The sequence below is a fragment of the Bactrocera tryoni genome, chromosome 2, assembly GCF_016617805.1.
Source record: "Bactrocera tryoni isolate S06 chromosome 2, CSIRO_BtryS06_freeze2, whole genome shotgun sequence".
Taxonomy (NCBI): domain Eukaryota; kingdom Metazoa; phylum Arthropoda; class Insecta; order Diptera; family Tephritidae; genus Bactrocera; species Bactrocera tryoni.
Window position 1 is genome coordinate 49,111,086 of NC_052500.1, and position 23,249 is coordinate 49,134,334.

Genomic DNA, 23,249 nt, shown 5'->3' on the forward strand with positions numbered 1-23,249 from the left:
TAACTTCTGTCGCTTTTGAAAATATTGTATTAATTTTGTAGATTTAGTTCTATAGCTGGGCAATTTTTGGATCTTTATAGTAATAATTGAAGTAGTGTAATTCGATTGTTACTTTTTCCCAAAGGTTTAAGCATAAGTTCATATACGAGTACCAAGGCACAAAATATTTGATTGGCATAATTTGTGTACCTTATTACCACTGACATGGTTTGCGAGATAAAGAGTCTGTTACCCTCTTGTATCGTTTTGACAAAATTTTCAATTCTTATTGCAACTTTCTATATACTTTTCCACGGTATTAGGAAATCTACGTTCCACAACAACTTGCATCTCTTTCATATCTGTCCTTATTTTTCTCTTTAGAATTAATTTCAAGTTTGTTATTAATTAATTTCTCTACTATCTTGACTCGAAACCATTTCTTTACAGTGGTTTCATTTTAAGAAAACATTAGGAAGAAATTCCCTAAGCATTTGATTTCATTCCTCAATAAATTACTTATATATTGGGTAGTCGAAAAAGTCTTTTCGCATTTTGTTTATAGTTGTCGTTGGAGTTGTATATCTCCAGTGCTGCCAATCACACTGTGTCATACCATATAGTGTTCTAAAGGTGAGATATTAAACTTCATATAAGGGGTCAGTATGGTAATCTGGCCTGATTTTTTGACATTTTTTTTTCATAGAAATTTTTATTCTACAATAGAACTTTTTTCACATGCCATGAGGTATATCGTGGAGTGTATAAACAAATTATTTCGAATTTTTTGATGACTTCTGTCGGAGAAATGGCTGGGTGAATGAGATGCGTGTTTTCACTGGCGGACACGATTTTTCATATCTGGAACATCTGAAACACAAAAACCCAATTTATTCTTGAAAAGTACGTGAAAGTCAACCCTGCTACAAGTAGAATCATGAAAAAATGTTGATAAGCAAATAAAAAAGTAATTCACGTTTTTTTTTTAATTTTTCCCCATGTTTTTTTACATAAATTTTGTCATAACATTGTCAATAAAATATAAAATATTATTATGAATCTAATAGGGACGATAGACAGGCGTTTTGTGAACTTAAGAAAAAAAAATAAGCAAATCGGTTGAGTAGTGCGACCGGAGTCATGTCCGCCAGTTTAAAAAAGTGTGTTTTGAGAAAAACTCGTTTAAAGGGCTACGTGTGCACTCCGAGCGCTCCGAACTTCGAGCGGTATTATTATTTTTGGGCCTTTTTCGAAACCTTTCTATGGTAAAATGGGTTTCTACATTAATTCTGAGGGTATAAGAGAACAGAAAATGCAAAAAAAAAGATTACCCTACTAAACGCTTAACCAAAAAAAATTAAACTTGGGAAGTTGAAGAAAAGTTAAAGCAGTTCAAAAATGAGTGAAAATAATGAAGAAATTCGCTATATTTTGAAATTTTTGTGTAACTCGTATTGATGACACGTTGTTGTTGTTGTAGCGACAGAAAACATCCCTGAAGTAATTTCGAGGAATCGTGCTGAGTTGACAGTCGTTTCCCGGATAAAAATCCAAGTAGAAAAAGTATTGTTAACACCTCATACTATTTCTTTACCGTCAATTTGCAAAAAGAGGATTGAAATTTAATTTAGCATATATATTTTCATATCAATGTCGCCAGGGTTTCATTAAGGTACCTCACAAACAATCACCAATCATATGGAGTAAAGTCAGCCGGATGTTTCAAAAACCTGATATTAGTTATTTATATACCGGCTAGGTCAAGTTTGCACCCGATTTTATCAATTTAGGCACGCAGATTCTCTGTTCGTAACAAAAGAGCTGTCTCATTTTCATTGAGATACCTCACATATTGGCCGATATACGCGTTATAAAGTTCCCCGGAACTTCGTAAATCTATATATTAGATTTTCGACACACAGACGTACTATTAACACGAAATGATTCTCTCCGAATTCCAATTATATTTCTCAAACTTTGGGCAATATTTTTGGTAGGAAGTCAACTATAGCTACTGAAGACAAATATTCGATGCCTTGGGGCTTGAACAGTTTTTGTTGGATGTGGACAATTTTAAGTCATAAGGTGGTATACTTAAAAGACATTATTCGCCGAATATTTTATTCCGTTATATTAATTGGTGCTTTATTTGTATACTGGAATATGAAAGAATCAGAGAAAATTGTGTCATATTGGTTTTAAACCGATTTCGCCACTTTTTTGTACTATAACATGGTAATAATGGGTTGTCAAAAAAGTCTTGCGGCATTTTTATTGAATTTTTTTTTTATTGAAATTGAAATGAATTTTTGATGACTTATGCCCAGCTCTTGACCGATGCTACGGCTGCTACTATGCCTGTCTCTTTCGACCAATTCAGCGATTTTATTGCAATTTTCGACGACAGGCCTTCCGGAGCGTGGCGCATCTTCGACCACCTCTACACCAGAACGAAAACGTTGAAACCATCGTTGTGCGGTGGAAATGGAAACTGTATCGGGTTCATAAACTGCACAAATTTTATTGGCGGCTTGAGATGCATTTATGCCTTTATCGTAGTTCCATGTTTGCGGCGCTATAACTCACGAACGACTTAAAGGAAACGACAATCAATCAAACAGGTGTTAGCGCGTTAAATGAGCTTTCCAAAAGGGTATAGCCGATGCGACGAATAAAACTAGAACTACGCGCTTTCAGCGCCAACTAGCGAAAATACCGCAAGACTTTTTTGACAACCTATTATTAGAAGAATCTAAAGTATTAAATTTAGTTAAATCGGTCAAACAGGTCCGGAGATATGAACTTTCACCTAATCCTACAAAGCCTTCTTGTACCATCTCGAGTGTAAAATATCATAACTCTGACGAATTTAGTTATTGATTTATCCACTTTTAGTAGTTTTTAAGTCAACCGTTATATAGTGAGTTGATATGACTATAGTAAGAAGGGTTAAACAGTTCTTTCTTCAGTTTGGTTGATATAGCTTTATTAGTTTGAAAGATGTTTACATTAAACCTAATAGGAGGTGGAGCAACAACCACTTTTGAAATATTTTCCAAGCACCTGTTTGCACCTTTGACCACAGCTGTGTATGTGTAAGCATTTAGTTATACAAAATAAAAAAATAAAATTGAAAAGAATAGTTGAGCACTTTGTAATCACTTATTACAATTATAAATAACGGGACATCTTTTAAATACAATATAAAAGGTTCGAGATTTATAAATTAAAACTAAAATCCCCTGTTTCCCCAAATACAGCTTTCATCTTAACAATTGCTTTAACACTTTTTGGCAAACGTATGAAATTTTATTTTTTTTGTTTTATTCATGAGCACTTTATTTAAATCAAAATTTGTTTTATTGCTCTGACCACTTTTAAGCTGGCAACGCCACAATCAAGTACACCCGTGGCCACGCAAACCTTACCACTCAAAATTTTCAAGTATTGTGCATATTTGACTACATTTTATAGCGGTACGAGGGCTGCTATACATATTCTGGCCTAGGGCAACACTAAGTGTATGCAATCTGACATTTCCATTGGAAAGTTTGACATTTTTTAGCATAACATCACTCAGAACGTTTTGTCATTTAATCGTGAATTGTTTTATTTACAGTTTACATTTTTATTTAAAAAATTCTTCTCGGCCAAAAGAATGGAATTAACTCGTGAACATTTTCGTGCGATCATTTTTCACAACTTTCGACGTGGATTATCACGACAAGAGTGGATCGATGAACTAAAATCTTTGTATGGCTATGAAGCACCATCCTATAACACTGTGAAAAACTAGTACAACGAATTCAATCGTGGCCGACGCTCGCTCAAAGACGGATTCCGTGAAGGTCGTCCAAAAACAGCCGTTGTGCCAGAAAACATCGTTGCCGTACGTGAACTGATAATGCAAGACCGTCATGTAACACACCTTGAGATAGAGGCATGCCTATGCATTTCTCCCACCAGCATACATTCGATATTGCATGAACACCTGGCCGTAGAAAAGGTTTAGAGGCATGCCTATGCATTTCTCCCACCAGCATACATTCGATATTGCATGAACACCTGGCCGTAAAAAAGGTTTGTTCTCGTTGGATCCCGCACAATTTGACAATCGCTCAAAAAAAGGCTCGTGTGGATTGGTGTAAAGAAATGCTGAAAAAATACGGTCGCGGTGCTTCAAAAGACGTTTATAAGATCGTCACAGGTGACGAGTCATGGATCTATGCGTATGAGCCCAAAACAAAACAGCAATCGACAAAAAAATAAAAAAAAAATAAAAGAACATTGTCGTTGATAAATATGCCAATTTACATTATTAGGCTAGAAATATATATATATAGCAACCTACGTATAGACATTTTTTTTATTTATAAATAAGTTAATGACATGTTATTAATCAAAAATAATAAAGATTAAAAACAAAACACATTCAGCTATAGATAAATCAAGTGAAAGATAGTGAGCTTTACAAAATGAGCTTGATGAAAAAATTATATTTTTTATTTTTTTAATTTATTTTCATTTACACGATATTAGAAATTAATATTTTATATATATTTTTTTTTAAGTGAAACACGAAGTTTAGTCGGTGGAACACTTTAACAACAATAAAATCGGCCGCTTTTATATAAGCACAGAAAAGCTAATTTGTGCCTTTACTCATTAAACTTAATAAATTAAAAACTATAATTATAATTAGATAATATAATTTAGTTTACTAGTGCTTACTAAAAACATAAAAAAGACAAAGTTGAGAAAAGTCCCGAACGAACGAAAAAGTCCGAAAAAAAAAATTTAAGTGAGCATAGTGGTAAGGTTTGTGTGGCCACGAGTGTAACTCAAATATGGAAATTTTGAATTATTCACACAAATCATTTAACAAGTACATATGTCACAGCTGGTTGGATTATTACATATATGTATAACATTATTTAGTTCATAAAAAATACGCAAAATTTAGCTTTTGGCAAAGTAAAATATATACTCCTAGGTAAGAGTGTATTTATATGTATAATATGTAGTATTAATCAAAAAAACAATTTCACAGTTTCACACAGATGTTTGAAATACTATATACACACAAAATATGTATATGTATATGTATATATACATATGTATCTATAGTATTAGTACATCTGTTATATATTTTTTATCCACATAGGTATATGTATATGTACATATGGTTTGTAATGCTTTTGAAAAGCCTACACTTTTCAATGCAATTCATCAATCAGGTTTCGCGGCGCACAAATTTTCCGTTGCACCAACACACGCGCACAAACGACAAATTGACTTTGAACTAATTTCGGCTATGCTTTTCCCAGGTGCTTGTTGTTTTTACACTTTTTACAACATTTTCAATTGATTCTGCATGTTGTTGCTTATGACCACTGTGAACTTCACCCATTTATGCACTTCACTTCTATAACACACGCACACACATTCATCTGCAATTGCACCTTCCGCGAATTTTGGTTTGCCTTTTCTTAGCCGTTGTCGTCCAATCCGTTCGATAAATCAACGCATACTACAAGTTTCGGTTGTCTTAGAATTTCTATAATTTATCACAGAAATAGCAGCGACAGGCGCAGTCACTTCACAGTGGGTCGATCGGCGGCGCAATGTGTCATACTAACACCCACCTCCGAGGTAGTGGCTACATTGGATTGGCGCTACAACACAGATACCCTTACAATATATGCTGCTTGGTCGTCTAAACTGGTTAGTAGCAACTAAATATTGCTGCCACTGCTTGCTTTGTTGTTGTTACCGCACTATTTAATTGACAGATGATGAACATACATATGCATGTTTGATTCTTGCGTGTGTGTGTGTGTTTCAATATCATTTGATAGCTACAGAAAATACTGACAAAACTTGTTTGACCACATTTTTCGTTTAAATCCTCATACTAAATGACGTTGTGAAGCCACTGTAGTAGGGGATGACACCAACTGAAAAATGTATAGCCAGGGCATGAACCGTATTTTATAGTTTAACAGCTGTGGTATTAGTATGTTAACATTAATATGGGTAATTTTACCGAGATCCGTAATATAAGGAAATGGTAAATTTAGGAGAACGTAAATGAAGCTGATGACTTACGCACAAAATCATTTACAGTTCATTATGAAATTCATTGAATACTTTATTTCGAATTAAATTGTATTGAAATGAGAACATTTCTTCTGTTCGATTTGCACTGCTTTGAACTCTTACGAAATTAAATTTTTTTAAATTCCAACGAGAATTGCAAATATCTAGGGATCTTTGATTGGATAAAGGATTTTAAATATAGGCGAAGGTTTGTAAAATTTTCGCAATTCAAAAGCCGATTGGACAATCTTTAGCCCGATATAAAGCATTTACAATTAATAGACGCCTATGGGCTAAAAATGTTCAAAAAGTGGGCGGGCCCCCATAGCCCAATACAGCTTTTTCTTCTTCTTTACTGGTGTTGCCATCTCTTATTCGGTTAATGAGTAAGACAGCGCACCAGACGTTTCTTCTTATCGCAAGGTGGCGCCAATTGGTCTTTCCAACGGAGTGGTGGTCTACCTCTTCCTCTGCTTCCCCCAACGGGTACTGCGTCGAATACTTTCAGAGCTGGAGGGGATGTTTCGCCTTCTTATTTTAGTCGCCTTAAAACAGATGTTCTTTCGCTACCCAGAGGATACTTGGTCTAGGACCGGAAGTCGTGAGCTGCTTGAGCCATATGTAAAATAATCGTTTCTGGCCATTCCTAAGTGAATGGAGATCAGAAGACTTTCCTCACATGAGTGAACTTCTACAATAGTCAAATTCGCTTAGGAAAATTAGAGGAAATCGGAAGGTAGCACTGTCCACTAATCATATAACGGCACTGTTCAAAACTATAAAAAAAAAACGAAGAATTAATAACTAAATACGCCAGAGACATTTAAATGTTACCCCTGAGATAGAGTTAGGGGATTTTTAATAAAGCCAGTGTAAAAATTGGAAAATGGGCGTGGTCCCGCCCACTTTTAGGTAATATATCAGGACCTGCTCAACCGATTTCTTAACAGTCTTATTTCACAAGATTCACAAATCGCGATGAATGCAACCACGCCCACTTCCCCTATAACACAATTTTAAATTTTATTTGATCTTTCACCTTTCGGTATACAAATCAAGAAGAAATTAGTATAACACACACAACTTTGTACGCATAATCCCTTTAGAGTATTCCGCCTAAAAATTGTTGAAATCCAACCAATCTGTTCAAGCCCCTATGAACCGAATATATGAACCCCATTAGCTATAGTTGACCCTTAACCGCATACAAGTAGGTCAATGTGTGAGATATAGAATTGAAATTCAGGGACAATCTTCTCCCGACAATGGTATGTTTGAGGGTAAAAAATGGGTTGAATCTGGTTAATACTTCTCTAAGCTCCCATATATCTAACACAACGATTTTCGTTTTACCAGGTAACTTTATGCTGCATATATCGGCCAACTTGTGTATTATCTCTATAAAAATGAGAGCGTGTTTCACTGATAACAGTGCCTAAAATGTGTAAAATTGGACGAAGACTTTACCTAGCCCCCATATAAAAAACATATAACATTAGGATGAGGTTACTCCATATGATTAGTATGTGTTATATATATATATATATGTATTCCACAGAAGTTATACATATATATATATATATAAAGAGGAAAAGAAGTTGCATGTGGCAAATCTAGAGGGACAACAGTTTAATTCCAAAAATTTGTTTCTGGCGGCTGAGGAAATTACTTTTTTCTTCGTCAAATGAGGCCGTCTTTCAGGAACTCAGTTCGGAGCAGATTCGACTGTGATGTCTATTGCAATATTTAAGCGTTCTTTTATTTCATTGCGCAAGTTTTCTACCATGAAATAAGAATCGAAGAACCGATATTGTTCTTTTTCTCTTCCACTCTCAGTTTAAACAAGAGTCCGATTGAGGTGAAATTTTGACAGTAATTTTCTATGAGAATATACCACACGATATTAAATACCTATTTTAATAGTGGCAGCACTGCGCGTAATTATCGGACTGTTTTCGTATATTGTATATTTCAGTTCAACACGAAGGTTCACGTCTAATTCTTGTATTGAGGTATTAATTTCTTGACATGGGTACTAATTACACTGTAAAAAATTCAGTTGGATATTATTCCAAACTAATAAATTATTTACTAAGTCTAGTCATGTTAACAAAAATTATCCAGAAAAATTTATGCCCTGAACAGGGTATGATATCAATATCATCGGCACACGCCAGCAGCTGTACACTCTTAAAAAAAGATTATACCTGCCGATTAAGTTCTGCAGCTCGAATTATTTTTTCCAGCAGCAGATTGAACAAGTCGCACGATAGGGAGTTGTTCGAACGGCTCGGAGAGGTCCTTCCCGATCCTGACGGAGCTTTTGGTGTTGTTCAACGTCAGTTTACAAAGCCTTATTAGTTTTGCGAAGTGTGTGTCGATTCTCCCAAGGGTCTTTTCCAAGACTTGGCGCATGGTGAATATCTAGTCGATTGTTGATTTGCCAGGTCTAAAGCCACACTGATAAGGTCCAATCAGTTTGTTGACGGTGAGCTTTAATCTTTCACATAATACGATCGATAGAACTTTATAGGCGATGTTTAGCAGGCTTATCTGACGGTAGTTTGCACAGCTTGTGGGGTCTTCTTTTTTATGGATTGGGTATAGCGCACTTAAATTCCAATCGTTGCGCATGCTTTCGTCCGACCATATTTTTTCAAAGAAGCTGATGCATGCTCCGTATCAGTTCTTCGCTGCCGTGTTTGTTGTTCTTCAGACAGGTCATTGCTATTCGAACTTCTTCTGGTCGAGCAATGGAACGTCTGCTCCATCGTCATCAATTGAGGAATCGCGTTCGCTTTCTCCTGGCGTTGTACTTTCACTGCCATTCAACAGGCTGGAGAAGTGTTTCCTCCATAATAATGGTTTGTCAAAAAAGTCTTGCGGTATTTTTATTGAGTTTTTTTTATTGAAACTGAAATGAATTTTTAAAGACTCATGCCCAGCTCTTGACCGATGCTACGGCCGCTACTATGCCGGTCTCTATCGACTAATTCAGCGATTTTATCGCAATTTTCGACCACAGGCCTTCCGGAGCGTGGCCACCTCTACACCAGAACGAAATCGTTGAAACCATAGTTGTGCGGTGGAAATGGGAACTGTATCGGGTCCATAAACTGCACAAATTTTATTGGCGGCTTGAGATGCATTTTTGCCTTTATCGTAGCAGTATTGTAAAATATGCCGTATTTTCTCTTTATTTTGCTCCATGTTTGCGTCGCTATAACTCACGAATGACTTAAAAGACGACAATCAATCAAACACGTGTTAGCGCGTGAAATGAGCTTTCCAAAAAGGTATAGCATAACCCGATGCGACGAATAAAACTAGAACTACGCGCTTTCAGCGCCAACTAGCGAAAATACCGCAAGGCTTTTTTGACAACCTATTATTAGTATGCTCTGGGCATCAGTGACTAGATCTCCTTTGGGGGTTTTACAAGAGTATGCTCCGGTCTTGAAACCTTCTGTAAGCCGCCGCAATTTTTGAGCATTACCCCCGTCGGCCAGCTTATCAAGCCCTTTGTACTCACGCATTTCGGCCTCTTTCTTCTTCTGTCTACAAATGCGTCTCGCTTGGCTGCAACAAATAGTAGTCAGAGTCGATGTTAGGACCTTAGAACGTACGCACGGCTAGAACACTAGAGAGGTGTCTTCCGTCTATCACAACATGATCGAACTGATTGGTGGCTTTTCGATGCGGAGACAGCCAGGTAGCTTGATAAATTTGTTTATGCTGGAATCGAATATTACAGATAACCATATTTCGGGCCCCGGCGAAGTCGATCAGCCTCAACCCATTTGTGGATGTTTCCTCGTGGAGGCTGAATTTACCGACTGTAGCATAAAAGATACCTACCTTCAAGCCCCTAGGTACCGAATATTTAGACCCCCGGTACCTATAGTTGACTTTTGAGCGAAAATGTCGGTCAAGGTTTGATATATAGCTGAAACTAAGGCATAAACCTTCTCTTGTAATGGCATGTCTGTATGTCAAAAATGGGTTGAATCGGAGCAATACTTCTGTTAAAGATTTTCGGACTTCCGGTTGACTTTGTACCGCATATATCGGCCAATATCGGGGTGATCCTAATGAAAATAAGAGAGCTTATTTTACTCCTATCAGTGTATCTTTGTGCCTAAAATAGATAAATTTGAGCGAAAACTTGGCCTAGCCCCTATATAACTAATATCAGGATTTTCGAATATCCGGCTGACTTTATCCAATATGATTGGCTTTACACCTTAAAGTATTTTTCTGGCCTTGATTCTTGCAAGTTGCAAGAGTATAAAATGTTCGGTTGCACCTGAACTTCCACCTTCATTACTTGTTTATTTCTATTTTGCTTATAACCTCGATTTATTACTGGATTTAACATTACTTAATGAAACCTTTTTTTTTAGTTTCAGAGAATCGACCGCTATATGGTGATCCCCGATATCAGCTGTAGTTTTTTCCAAATAAATATTTTTCCTAATACTAAGTCTTCAAATACAGTCAAAAGATATCATAATATGTGCACAAATGCTTGAATTAATAAATTTAAAGGTTGTCTCCAAAAATTCTAAAAAATTCGCTTTTTTCGGCCTTATAATTGTATACAACTCTTAAAATGAAATTTGAGTGATAGTACTTTAAAATGTACATCGAGTGATAATAAAATACGATAATATTCTCTTCTAGACCTTCGGATGATTGCCAGTCTTTACGTGTTTCAGTAATCTCGTGTTTGAATTAAAATATGGACGACCAGTCTATGTTTTGTGCCAGTGCATGACAGTGGAATTCTTCAACATTGCCTACTAATATGCAGTGCTAGGTACATTTTGCATAGATTCAGACTAGAAAATAATTTTTGAAATATCTTTTTTGGAGCGCATAGCAATTCACCTGAATATGCGGAAGTCGACGAGAGTTCGCCATATTCGCGTCAGTACGCACTTTACCTTTCCTTCTTAGTTAGTTCCTTTGTCAAAAGAGAGACCAACAAAGTGAATAGAGCCTCTAGCGCCGCTGGGTTTTATGAAAAATATTTCCATTTTTGAATAAACTGAGTTGAATTCTTAATCATATGGCAATACCAAGTTTTTCATCACTACTTCTCTCTGTATGATTTATTTCAGTAAAACTGATGGAGCAGTTATACCAATGAAACTAACCTATCTTTCATTAGAAAGTGTGGTTATATGATATTCAAAAGAAAAGCTTAAAAGATTCAAACGAAATCGGATCAGCACTGGTTAATAAAAACCTTCACATCACATTCAAAGGGTTTTTTCTGGATTCGCACCCAATACTTTTACTCCAGCTAACCGCACAGAAATGCCTCATGCAAATGTTTTCATTCCAAAAGCTACGAAAAAGCACTCGCAAATGCTACAGCAATGTATGCAAACGAAAACAAAAACGACTCGCCAATGTAACAATCAACTTTCGAATCGAAATCCATAAAATTCAAAACCAAAAACTATTATCCTTTCTATGAATGTGTAGTACGCGCGCCCAAGAGTAACGGTAAGTAAGCCGGTATGTAAGTGCTGGTGGGGCTTTTAGTCTGTAAAACAAGCGAACAAGCGACCGCAGCACAATAATGCTCGCCCGAAAACGTTTTGATAGACGATTGAAAATTACACCAGCCATCGAATCGATGGCATAGAATTCACCGCTTCGCTACGACTGCGACTGCGAGCAGTTACATGCAGCAAAGCAGATGTTGCGCGTGTCGTGCTAAAGGATGTAAAATGGAAGCGCAACCACGACGCAAAGAATATGCGACGGCGGTGTCCGGCAGCGGGCCCGGGAATAGTTGACAAAACTTTACCACCTGTGACACCGCATGAGCAGAATACTGCAACAAATCCAACAAAAGCTTTGAACTACAGCAAGTGGTCCGTGGTACGAGACACAATGGCAGGCATGATGGAGCGCAAGGATTATGGAGCGCTGTACAAGTGGCGGTGTGGTGTTGCGGTAACGTTGTGACTTTGTTGCGGTGCTTGTGGTATTACCAGCGCCATCAACCAACACTTTCAACAAAAATGGCAAACATAAACGAGCAACGAGCGACGACGGCGAGCGGCGACAGCATTTGGCTCGGTTCCGCTTTTTGGTTGGACTCAATTTGGCTTTGGTTTAAGTGTTTCACAGAGTTTTTGATCTTCTATCTCCTGTTTTTTATTCCGGTATTTTTCGTAGTGCGCTTTTAGCGCTTTGTTTGTACACTTTGTGTTCGTGTTTATGCGAATTTATACGCTTCATTTGTCAAGTTTGAAGTTTCTGCGTATGAAAATCAGCTGCCAACTGCTTAGACAACCACAGCTTGTATTTAGACACATTACACTTGCGAAGAGTTCTCTAGTACTGTGTGTGTGTGCGTCGGCAAGGATGTGCTAAGTTGTGCACATAATTCAGCAAATTCACAAATTGTTACGGAAATTATTTTCGATCGAGTTAGTTTGGAAAGCAATAAGTTGGGAAGTTTATTTATTGGAAATTTATGGGAAATTGAAAGCATGAATTAATTTGATGTTCGAAGGTAATGGAAGTAATGAAAGTTCGGTGTGCTGTGCAGCACGTTGTTAAGTGAGCAAGTGTTATAGTTTGTAAGTAAATAAGTAATAATGTAGAAAACTGCTTACAAAAATTAGTACTAAATTGAAATTAGGTGTCACAGGGAGAAAAACACGAGTATAGAGTGATTACACTTTACTTTTTATGACAGATCACGCGTGCATCGTATCAAGGTGCCATATTATTTTTGTTCAGTATTAGCTTTTGCAAGAACGGATGCCGCATGACCCTCCCAGACGACATCGCTTCGCTGCAGAGGTTCTTGAAAACTTCCCAGAAGTTCCGACGTTTTCGTACCAAATTTTGTTCAGCGATGAGACCCATATCTGGCTAAATGGGTATGTTAACAAGCGAAATTTCCGCTTTAGGGACGGAGAGAAATCTGAGAGATTCAAGCGCTACCATTCCATCCTGAAAAACCAACGGTTTCGTGTAGCTTATGGGCCGGTGGGATCATCGGTCTATATTTTTTCAATTAATGGGGATTGGTAGAGAGAACTCTTCGGTGATCAGACAATTTCTCGTTTGGGTCGATCGATTGTCCACCAAGATCGTATGATAACACACCGTTAGACTTTGTCCTGTAAGGGTATGTGAAGTCTATGAGGACAATTCCGCGTCGCTTCAGGCCTTGGAAAACATCACACATGTCATTCGCTAGTTACTAGTTGAAATGATCGAACGAGTCATCGAAAATTGGACTCAATGGATGGACCGGCGTAGACACCGCTTACGCGGTTATAGCTGAGTTAGCAATAGTGCCAATCGTTTCTTCTTTTCCCAAGCGCAGCCAGGTCCTTCTCCCCCTGGTCTTTCCCATCGGAGAGGAGGTCTTCCTCTTCCTCTGCTTCCCCCGGTGGGTACTACGTCGAATACTTTCAGAGCTGGAGTGTTTTCGTCCATTCGGACGACATGACCTAGCCAGCATATCCGCTGTCTTTTAATTCGCTGAACTATGTGAATGTCGTCGTATATCTCATGCAGCTCGTTCAATCGAAAGCGATATTTGCCTTGGCCAACGCGCAAAGAACCATAAATCTTCGGCAGAACTTTTTTCTCGAAAACTCGCGATGTAGACTCATCAGATGTTGTCATCGTCCATACCCCTGCCTCAATGTTTACATAAACGTATAAAAGTTGTCATATTCCGTTCCCCTACAGAGGAATCTGTATCGCGAAAGAGACAACATGAGATGATCGTGAATAATATTCATTCCCAATCACCTTTTTTCGGTGGCATTGGTTTAACCCGAAATCATTAACACGGCCGAATATGATACTATACCCTGGATGAAGCCTAGTCTGACTCCAATGACCTAAATCATGAGCCGGCTGGCCGCAAGTATTCCTTTCATACTTCACTTGTATATGAATTGGTCAGATGTCAAGGATAACCTCCAAAGCTTTAGTTGACATAGTATTCATTGTGCCCGTAATCCCCACCAAGGAGGCCCGTTACACCTGTTTGAGGGTTTAACACAGCCCTTTTTCGCTAGTGTAGGGCCAATATGACAACATATGTTAGTATGGGGCAGATGACAGTTGTGGAAAGCCAGTACACTTTATTGGGTCGTAAGCCCCACTTTGGGTCGATGGCTCTTTTACAGGAGTTCCAGATTCGAAAGGCTTTCGAAGATCTGCTCGCAATGTGATATCGGACAAAGCTTGGGTCCATTAGTTCTGCTCCTTAAAGAGGTGAAGTTGATTTGATTACTTACGAAAAGACAGATTTTTGTTTTCTGGAAATTGACAGTTAGGCCATGGTCATCCGCCCATTTGGCGGAAATGTCAAAGACCCTTTGTATGAGTTGGGTCTTGCTATCCTGAGTTTGCATTTGTGTTCACGAAAATTAAGGTAATGTTGACAGTTTTATTGAATCATCGATGTGTGATGCACTCCGAATTCCTTTCGACCGGCGAAACTGTCAACATAGAATACTATTTAAGTGTTATGCGTCGTTTGCGCGAAGCTATTCGGTAAAGAAAGGCCAGAGTTATGGGCCGACAACCCTTGGTTTTTGCTTCACGATAATCCACCGTCGCATACTGCTTGAGCCTTCGTGAGTTCTTCGCCAAATTTTCAACCAGTATCGTGCCACAATCATCATATTAATCTCCGTGTGACTTCTGGCTATTCGGGAAACTCAAGCAACCGGGATAGATAAGATAATTTAAGACATTAAACGTGAATTGCTACGCGCATTGAAGGCTATTATGGAAATGTGACATTAACAACTGTTTCGAAGATTAGAAAAAAGTTTGGTACATCAACTGGGGCAAAGTGGGATCTCTTTGAGGGGTACAACATATATTTTGAAGAACAAATAACGTTTTGGACCTACTACAATATATGGGTAGCTCTAGGCCGCCCATATTAACTTTTAAGTCGGTTTACCTGTGCTTTAAAGGAACTTGCTAATCCGATACTACGTTTACTCTACTTGTAGTTTATGCCTTAAACTTCTCTGCTACGCCTACTAATGAAGGTGGTGAGTAGGTCCTTAGAATTAATGTAGTCGAACAAAGCTATTCCCCTAACCTAACATTCCGGGCTGCCTCAGGCTGTATGGTGGGAATTAACATCAGTTCCAATAATAAGTTCTTTCTGTGTTCTCCGTGATCTTCCACAGCTCTTCCGTGAGATGCGAAGATCGAAGGGCAGGTACAGTGGCAAGAAAACTTCTTATATACAATAATAATTTAAAGTAAAAAATAAAATTATACTTAATCTGTTTTATAGCTAATAGCGGTGATAATGTTCGGTTTAAGTTTTTGAGAACTCTATATTGCCAGCCGCACCTTTTGTGCTCAGCTATTCAACCAAAACTTGCCGTAAATTTGATAACTAAAATTATTTGCGATTAATCAGCACTGAAACCGTAAGAAGTGGTGTCAAACTGATTTATGTGCAATACGCGAGAAAAGTCAACAACAAATTTGCAGCTAAATCTACCAAAATCCAGAGAAAAAATTAATTGTTTCCACTTATTGTCAAATTAGGCAATGACAGTGGCGTTGCTAAAAAAATTGTTTTGAATTCGATTATTTATTTTAAATTAATTGGTATTGAAATATGATATTTAAGGATAATGTAGTAACGCCTGTTAAGGGAGTGATCTGAAATAAAAATTAATATTGTCTTTTTAGGAAATTGATTTTCCAATACTAAAATCTCTTAAATCCTGTCCTTCGCCATTTTTTGGTTGAAACTGAGTTGAACAGCTTCCATGGCAGCTATACCAGGTTGTTCAATAAGTTTTGTCGTTTGATAAGAAAAACACAATTTTAAGATTCAAAATACACTTTATTATTCTGTATAATCTTTCTGAACATTAATACACTTGCTTCAACGATCCTACAATCTGTGGATCCCATCCCTGAAGTGAGAATTCGGAAGGTCAGTAAATCAACAGCCGTTATGACCTTTTCTGTTGATGAAAGAGGCTTGCCACGCATACATTTTTTGAGTTCTGGAAACAAATGAAAGTCGCTGGGGACCAAATCTGGTGAAAAAGGTGGATGCCCCAACAATTCGAACTTTAATTCATGGATTTTAGCCATTGTCAAAATGCTCTTGTGACACGGTGCATTGTCCTGATAAAATAAAAATTTTTTCTTCCACAAACCGGATCTTTTTTCAGAAATTCTTTTTTTCAACTGGCCCAAAAGGTTGCAATAATATGCAGAATTAATTGTTTTACCAGTTTGCAAGTAAACCACAAACAAAATTTCGCTCGCATCTCAAAAAACTGATGCCATAACATTTCTGGCCGATTTTCGGATACGAACTCGTTTCGAAGCCGAACAACCAGGTTCACACCACTCTTTAGCCTCTTGTTTTGATTCAGAATCAGAGTGATAGACCCAAGTCTCATCCATAGTGATGAATCGACGCACAAAATCCACTTTATTCTTTTTAAAACGCTCCAAATGTTGCTGAGAAAGTCGCATTCGAATGTGTTTTTGTTTCATTGTTAGTGAATGCGGCATTCATTGTGCACACAGCTTTCTAAAAACCTAAATTTTACTTAAATAATGGCTCACACTGCCTAATGCGATGTGTAGGGCCTCTACTAAATACTCTCAGTCAATCGAAAATCGTTCAAAACCATATCCTGTATTTTGGCTATGATTTCTGGTACATCCTTCACATGGATCGCCTTCAAGGCTTCTACGACCACGTTTAAATTCAGCAACCCATCTTTCTACTGTTCTAATTGTAGGTGAATAATCCTTATACACTTTCAAGATTCGTTTGTGAATTTCTGTTGGTGCTACACCTTTCAAACATAAAAACTTCATCACTGCACGATATTTAAATTTTTCCATTGAAAAAAAAAATACTGTGACACGGCGACACCAAATGGCTTGTAAACAAAGAATGAGTTGACAGATTGAAATGAAACTTCTCAAACGTTCATATGAAGGGTATACTAACAAAACAAAACAAAAAATTTAGTAACACGGTCCCCTTTTATTGAACGGCAAAACTTATTGAACAACCTGGCGTTTCCGACAAATGAACAGCTTCTAGGGGAGGAAAAAGTCGTGTGAAAAATTTAATATCGATATCTCAAAAATTTAAGGAGTAGTTCGCATATTTACGTACAGATAATCACGCTGAACATTTGTATACTATATACATACTTTGTTGGGCTTCCGATAATTCCTTAGGAATGTTGCAAGCTTTGTACCAAACGTGAACAGGGTTTCAGGGATAATGATCAGGAAAATGAGATTGAATTCCGGATGTCGGCCTATACACCTTCCCGTGAAAAGATTGTTTAAGTTAAAAAAAATAGATATATACTTGAAACTTGATATACATGTTCCTTGTTAGTCTGAGGAGGTTGGTTGTGCATACGAATCAAATCGCATGATGTACTTATATACATATACTATATAAACATACATTATAAACAAATATAAAAAAATAATAAAAATTTGTCAATGACTGAATATTCCGCGGACTTCTATAAGGGCGTACAACAACTGGTGTACTCCGACGATATCGATATCATTGGCCATAACCTTAGCGCCGTTAGTTCTCCACGTTGGACAAAGAAGCGAAGCAAATGGATCTGGTAGTAACCAAGGGCAAGACGAAATATTTCCTGTCGTCGAACAAACAGTTCTCGCGACTTGCTTCCCAAGTCACTGTTAACAGTCAGAACTTTGAAGTATGAGATAATTTCGTCTATCGTCGAATCATTATTAACAACAACAATGATGTCAGCCTCGAAATCTAACGCAGAATAAGTTTTTCCAACAAGTGCTTCTTCGTACTGAGTAGACGATTGAGAAGTAAAGTCCTCTATCGACGAAAAAAGACCTAGTTCTACAAGTCACTCATGATCTCCGGCCTGCTGTATGGTATAGAGGCATGGACGATGACATCTGATGAGTTGACGTTACGAGTTTTCGAGAGGAAGTCTTTGCGGAAGACTTATGGTCCTTGGCGCATTGGCAACGACGAATACCGCAGTCGATGGAACGATCAGCTGTATCAGATATACGACGATGTTGATATAGTTCAGCGAATTAAGAGACAACAGCTACGCTGGTTAGGTTGAGGACAACACTCCAGCTCCGAGAGTACTCACTGTGCCGAGAGCCGGCGGGGGAGCAGAGGAAAGGAAGACCTCCACTCCGTTGCAAAAACCAATTGGAGAAGGGCCTGGCTACACTTTGAATCTCCAATAGGCGCCAAACAGCGAAAAAGAAGAAAAAAGAACGCGCTGTTGTAAACTCGGCTAAAACCGCGAAAGCGTTCGTAAAAAAAGTTAGCATCATTACTGCTTTAAGCTTTGATTTTTTTAATGACTAGTGTATGAACGCACTACCACCGAGTGGTACGATTTATCAATTTTAACTGAAAATCCTCCAAACTTTATTCGACTTCAATTGCTCTACGCCTTTGTTCACCCAGAGCGCTTCAAAAACAAACCTTCGAAAATTTCATTGCGTGCAATTGGAATTTATTACAACCAATTAATCACAGATTTGTTGCTGTTTGGAAATTCGGCGTTCGTAATGTTTCACCAACATGCTCCATGACATTTAAAAATAGCATAAAATATGCTGAAGGCCAACAAGTTGCGCCTACGGTGAAAAACCGCCAACTAAATTCACAATACGAAATATAAATAAGAGAAACAATGGGAAAGTTGCGCGGTGTGCCGTGATTTTTCATCAGAACTTTTACGTTTTGCTCTAAATTTATTGACAAACCATTAAATCGCTAACAACCTGGCAGGCAACATCAACATTCAGCCAACTAAACAACCAACCAAACAACTTAACCAACCGAGATGTAAGGCAAACCGCTGCCAGCTGCCGCAGTTGCGGTTTCCCCGCGCATCTGTCAAAAGGGCGAGTGGATGTCGGCAGGGGGTCGCTTTAAATGGGCATTGGGAGAGGGCCACTATTAAAACTTTGTTTTTGTCAATTATTTCTAAATATTGCAGCTCGTGCGCTCATTTCGTGTTGGCAAAACTTTGCAATTCAGTGCAATGAGTGCTGTGAAAGGTCAAAGTGTAGGAGTATGCAAAATTTCGGAGTGCTAAATTCAGAGGGCGATTATAACACAATTAATGTGCAACAAATAAAACAAATAGAGAGCTGTGAGTTGAAAGCGCCAACATTATTTTTGACACATGCAATTTATATCAGGTTAAATTTGCTTGTTCGCACCATCAATTTTGGCCAATTTTGAGTAAAGTATATAATAATATAAATCAATTTTAATAAAATAATAGATATATAAATCATAAAAGTATATACCGACGAAAGATAAACTATGTATATTGGGCGCTGGTGGAGCATCTGGACCGAATTGATCTAATAAAGCAACTATCTATATACCTTGAACAGGGTAAGGCATACGTATTAGTTTTGTCACGAAGTTTCTCACACCCAAAAAAAATTACTATATATAAATGATCAGAATGAGGAGCTGAGTCGGTTAAGCCATGTTCGTCCGTCCATCTCTGTATATACGTGAACTAGTTCCTCTGTTCTAGAACATCTTGACCTGAAATTTTGTACATATCCTTTTCTCTACAAGAAGCTTCTTATTAGTCGGAACCGCCGATATCAAACCAGTATATAGTACAAGCGTTCCAAAGCAAACAGAACTTTAAAAGAAAGCAGAACAAATGCTTTTTTCGGCAAAATCAATTTATTTTATTCAAAATAGTCTCTTTCTGCTTCAATACAGCTTTTTGCACGGTCCAAAAGCATGTCGAACGAGTGTTTTAGCTCGTTGGCCGGTATGGCTGCCAGTATGCCGGTGAAAGCCTTTTGAACGGCCTCTACGTCTGCATAACGCTTTCCTTTCATGGGCAAATGTATTTTTTCGAAAAGGTTGAAGTCGCACGGTACCATATCAGGTGAATACGGGGAGTGGTTCATGGTTAAAATGTGACTTTTGGTCAAATAATCGGTCACAAGCCTCGTTCGTTCTGAGCAATTTTTGGTCGTCAGTGAATTTGTGCGGAAGAAACCGTGCACACACCTTTCATAAGCCCAAATGTTCGGTCAAAATGCGGTAAATCAATGTTTTGGAGATTGTCAATTCCATCGTTGACTCCCGTCCAGTCCGTCTGTCCGTGTAAGCTTAACTTGAGCAAAGATTAAGATATCTTGATGAAACTTGTTAATATGTACCTTGATTAGAAAGAAGGTATTTTATATGGGTTTAATCGGACCACTGACACGCCCACAAACCGCTAATAACCGGAAATGTATAAATTTCCATAACTGAGCCGAAAAGTAAAATAAAAAACCAACACCTCTGGGCTAAAATACTTTAAAAATAGAAGCCTAAAATATATATGTACCTCACAAATTATTCAAATCAAATCACCCAAATTTACACGGACAAATACTTTCGAGATTTCTAACGATAGTGTGAAAAAGGTGAAATTCAAAAAAATTTTACTTACTTCTTGAGCTTCCTGAACTTTTTATTTGGCTTTTCTCTTTTTAGCATCTTCTTATTTAAACCAGTTTGTTCCATTTCTTACTCTTTTATATTTTTATATTTTTTTCTTCTAACCAGTTTCTACTGAATATTATAGTTTTGTTTACCTAACGGTTTTACGTATCACCTAAAACTAAGCGAGATTGATATAGGCTTAAATATATATAAATGATCAGGATAAGGAGAAAAGTTGAAATCCGGTTGACTGTCTGTCTGTCCGTCCGTCAGTACGTGCAAGCTGTAAATTGAGTAAAAATTAAGATATCTACATGACACTTGTTATGTTTCGAGTTCGTAGATGGGCGTAATCGGATCACCGCCACGCCCACAAATCGCCATTAACTTAAAACATAAAAGTGTCATAACTAAATTCGGATATAAATCTGTAATTAACATATAATGTAAGCATGACCCGGCTCTCTAATAACTTTAAAATATTTATCTCCTGAACCACTAAAGCTACAATAACCAAATTTACTGAGCGCAAATACTACCGTCAGTGTGAAATCGGGAGATGACTCCGCTCATTACCCTTATTAGGGTAAAAGCGCAATAATTCAATAAACAATTACGGCAGAGGCATTAAATTTTTCCTCCGAGATGGTATGACAAGGCTTTATGCGAGCCGGTGTGAAAATTGGACGATGGGCAAACCAATCTCGACAAAATTTAGTTCGTGACATTTTTCTCATATAACTATACCACAGTGTTAAAACAGGCGAAATTGGACTACAAACACGCCTACTTCCCATTAGCTTCTATCACTTTCCAGCACACAAATCAAGAAGTATTTAACGGTATAACGGTCCAAAACTTTGCACTAATAATTCCTTTAAAGTATGTCACCTTATGATTAAAAATTGTCCAAATCCTACAAAAACTGTTCAAGCCCGTAGGTACCGAATATGTGGACCCCAGCAATATCGGCGAATGTGTGAGATATACATTTGAAAATCAGACAGAAACCTATCTAATAGTAATTATTTTTATCAAAAATGGGTTGAATCGGGTCAAATTATATGGTTTAGTGTTGATGTGAATGGAATGAGTTTAGGGATACAGTATGTATGTAAATTAAAGCTGCTACAAGACTTGGTTATACCTATTTTCTAAAATTTTCAAAACCGCTCCCTCTCCACTATGAACCTCAATGTCCTATTTAAGTCATGTCGCTTGATTTTAAAGAATGTTTTTCCGAAAAATAGTCAAATTTCAACCGTTAATATCTTTTAAACGGTTGGGTTTACAAAAAAATCATAAAGAGACCATATTTTAGAACATTCAATTTCCTACGAAACCTAATTAACAAGATATTTTTTTCAAGTCTATTTGGAGAACTTTAGCCATGTAGCCTGATTTAATTTGTATAGTTATGGTGTAACTATATCTATTTGAGCGTTTATTTTTAAGTTATGATCTATTGTTTTTGGCATCAAAATTTAGTGAACTATGAACGAGCATGTGAAATATAATCATAGATACTGCAAAACAAAATATTTCACCCGGAGTTTTCTCAATGCTTTCCAAACGGAAGTCAGCCACGATATGGGAATTGAGAATATCTTTACACAATTGAGAAAAACATAGAAGCATACATGGAAAGCTTATAGATTATTTTGAAGTGCTTTCACGCTGTAAAATTATTCTATGTTGAAACTCGTCGCATTTTTTGAACACACCGCGTGGACGTAACCCTATGATATATTTTAAAAATTTTACATATATAGTATGGATCCACATATAGGGTGAGTTTTTGATGTAAAGGCTTTTCACTCAACACAATTCCGAGAAATATTTGAAATTTCCAATATTCTTACTTTACTACTCCGACAATATTATGAAATTAAAGAGAACTTTAACCATGTAGCCTTCACGACAATGGAAAAAATTAATCAGTTTTTTTTGAATCACCCTAATATATATATATTATCATATATATCAAATACTAGAACAGAAAACAGAGAACAGCCTTTTTAGAGGAATAGGATTTTATAGTGAAATGGTATCACCACTTTAACAACTGGTTTGACAACTATTTCACTATAAAATTATATTTCTCTAAAAATACCCTACATATATACATATATAAAACAGTTCATGTTTTTTACCTTTGCTTTGAAGTAACTCACTAGAAGTGTAATAATAACTATCATCAGTCGAAGAGTTCCAAGTAATAAATGATGTGCATATGAAACTTGCGTACGTCAAAGCAACCCATGTTGAAGATTAATCCCATGCGATGGGCTATTTAAATACCTTTTTGAAACTGCAGCAAAAGTACAACTTCACAAAATATTCTATGGAGTAAAGTAAGCTTTTGGACATGCCAATTGTGTGGCTTTTATAGAGTACTTTTGCGTAACAAGGCATGTGCAATACTCTGTGACTTGTGGGACTCACTACAATAAAAGTGAAGGTGGGTGGTTTTGAAAATTTTCGTTTTTCATGGCTTTGTGTTATTTTAGGCTAATTTAGAAATATTATACGGTACAATTACAAAGAAATTTCTACTAAACGTGATTATAGAAACCTTACTACGTTTGTGAGAAAGCGATTCAAAATGGGAATGAAATACATCACAGTGCGTGCAAAAATAATATATTTCTTGGTTTCTAAA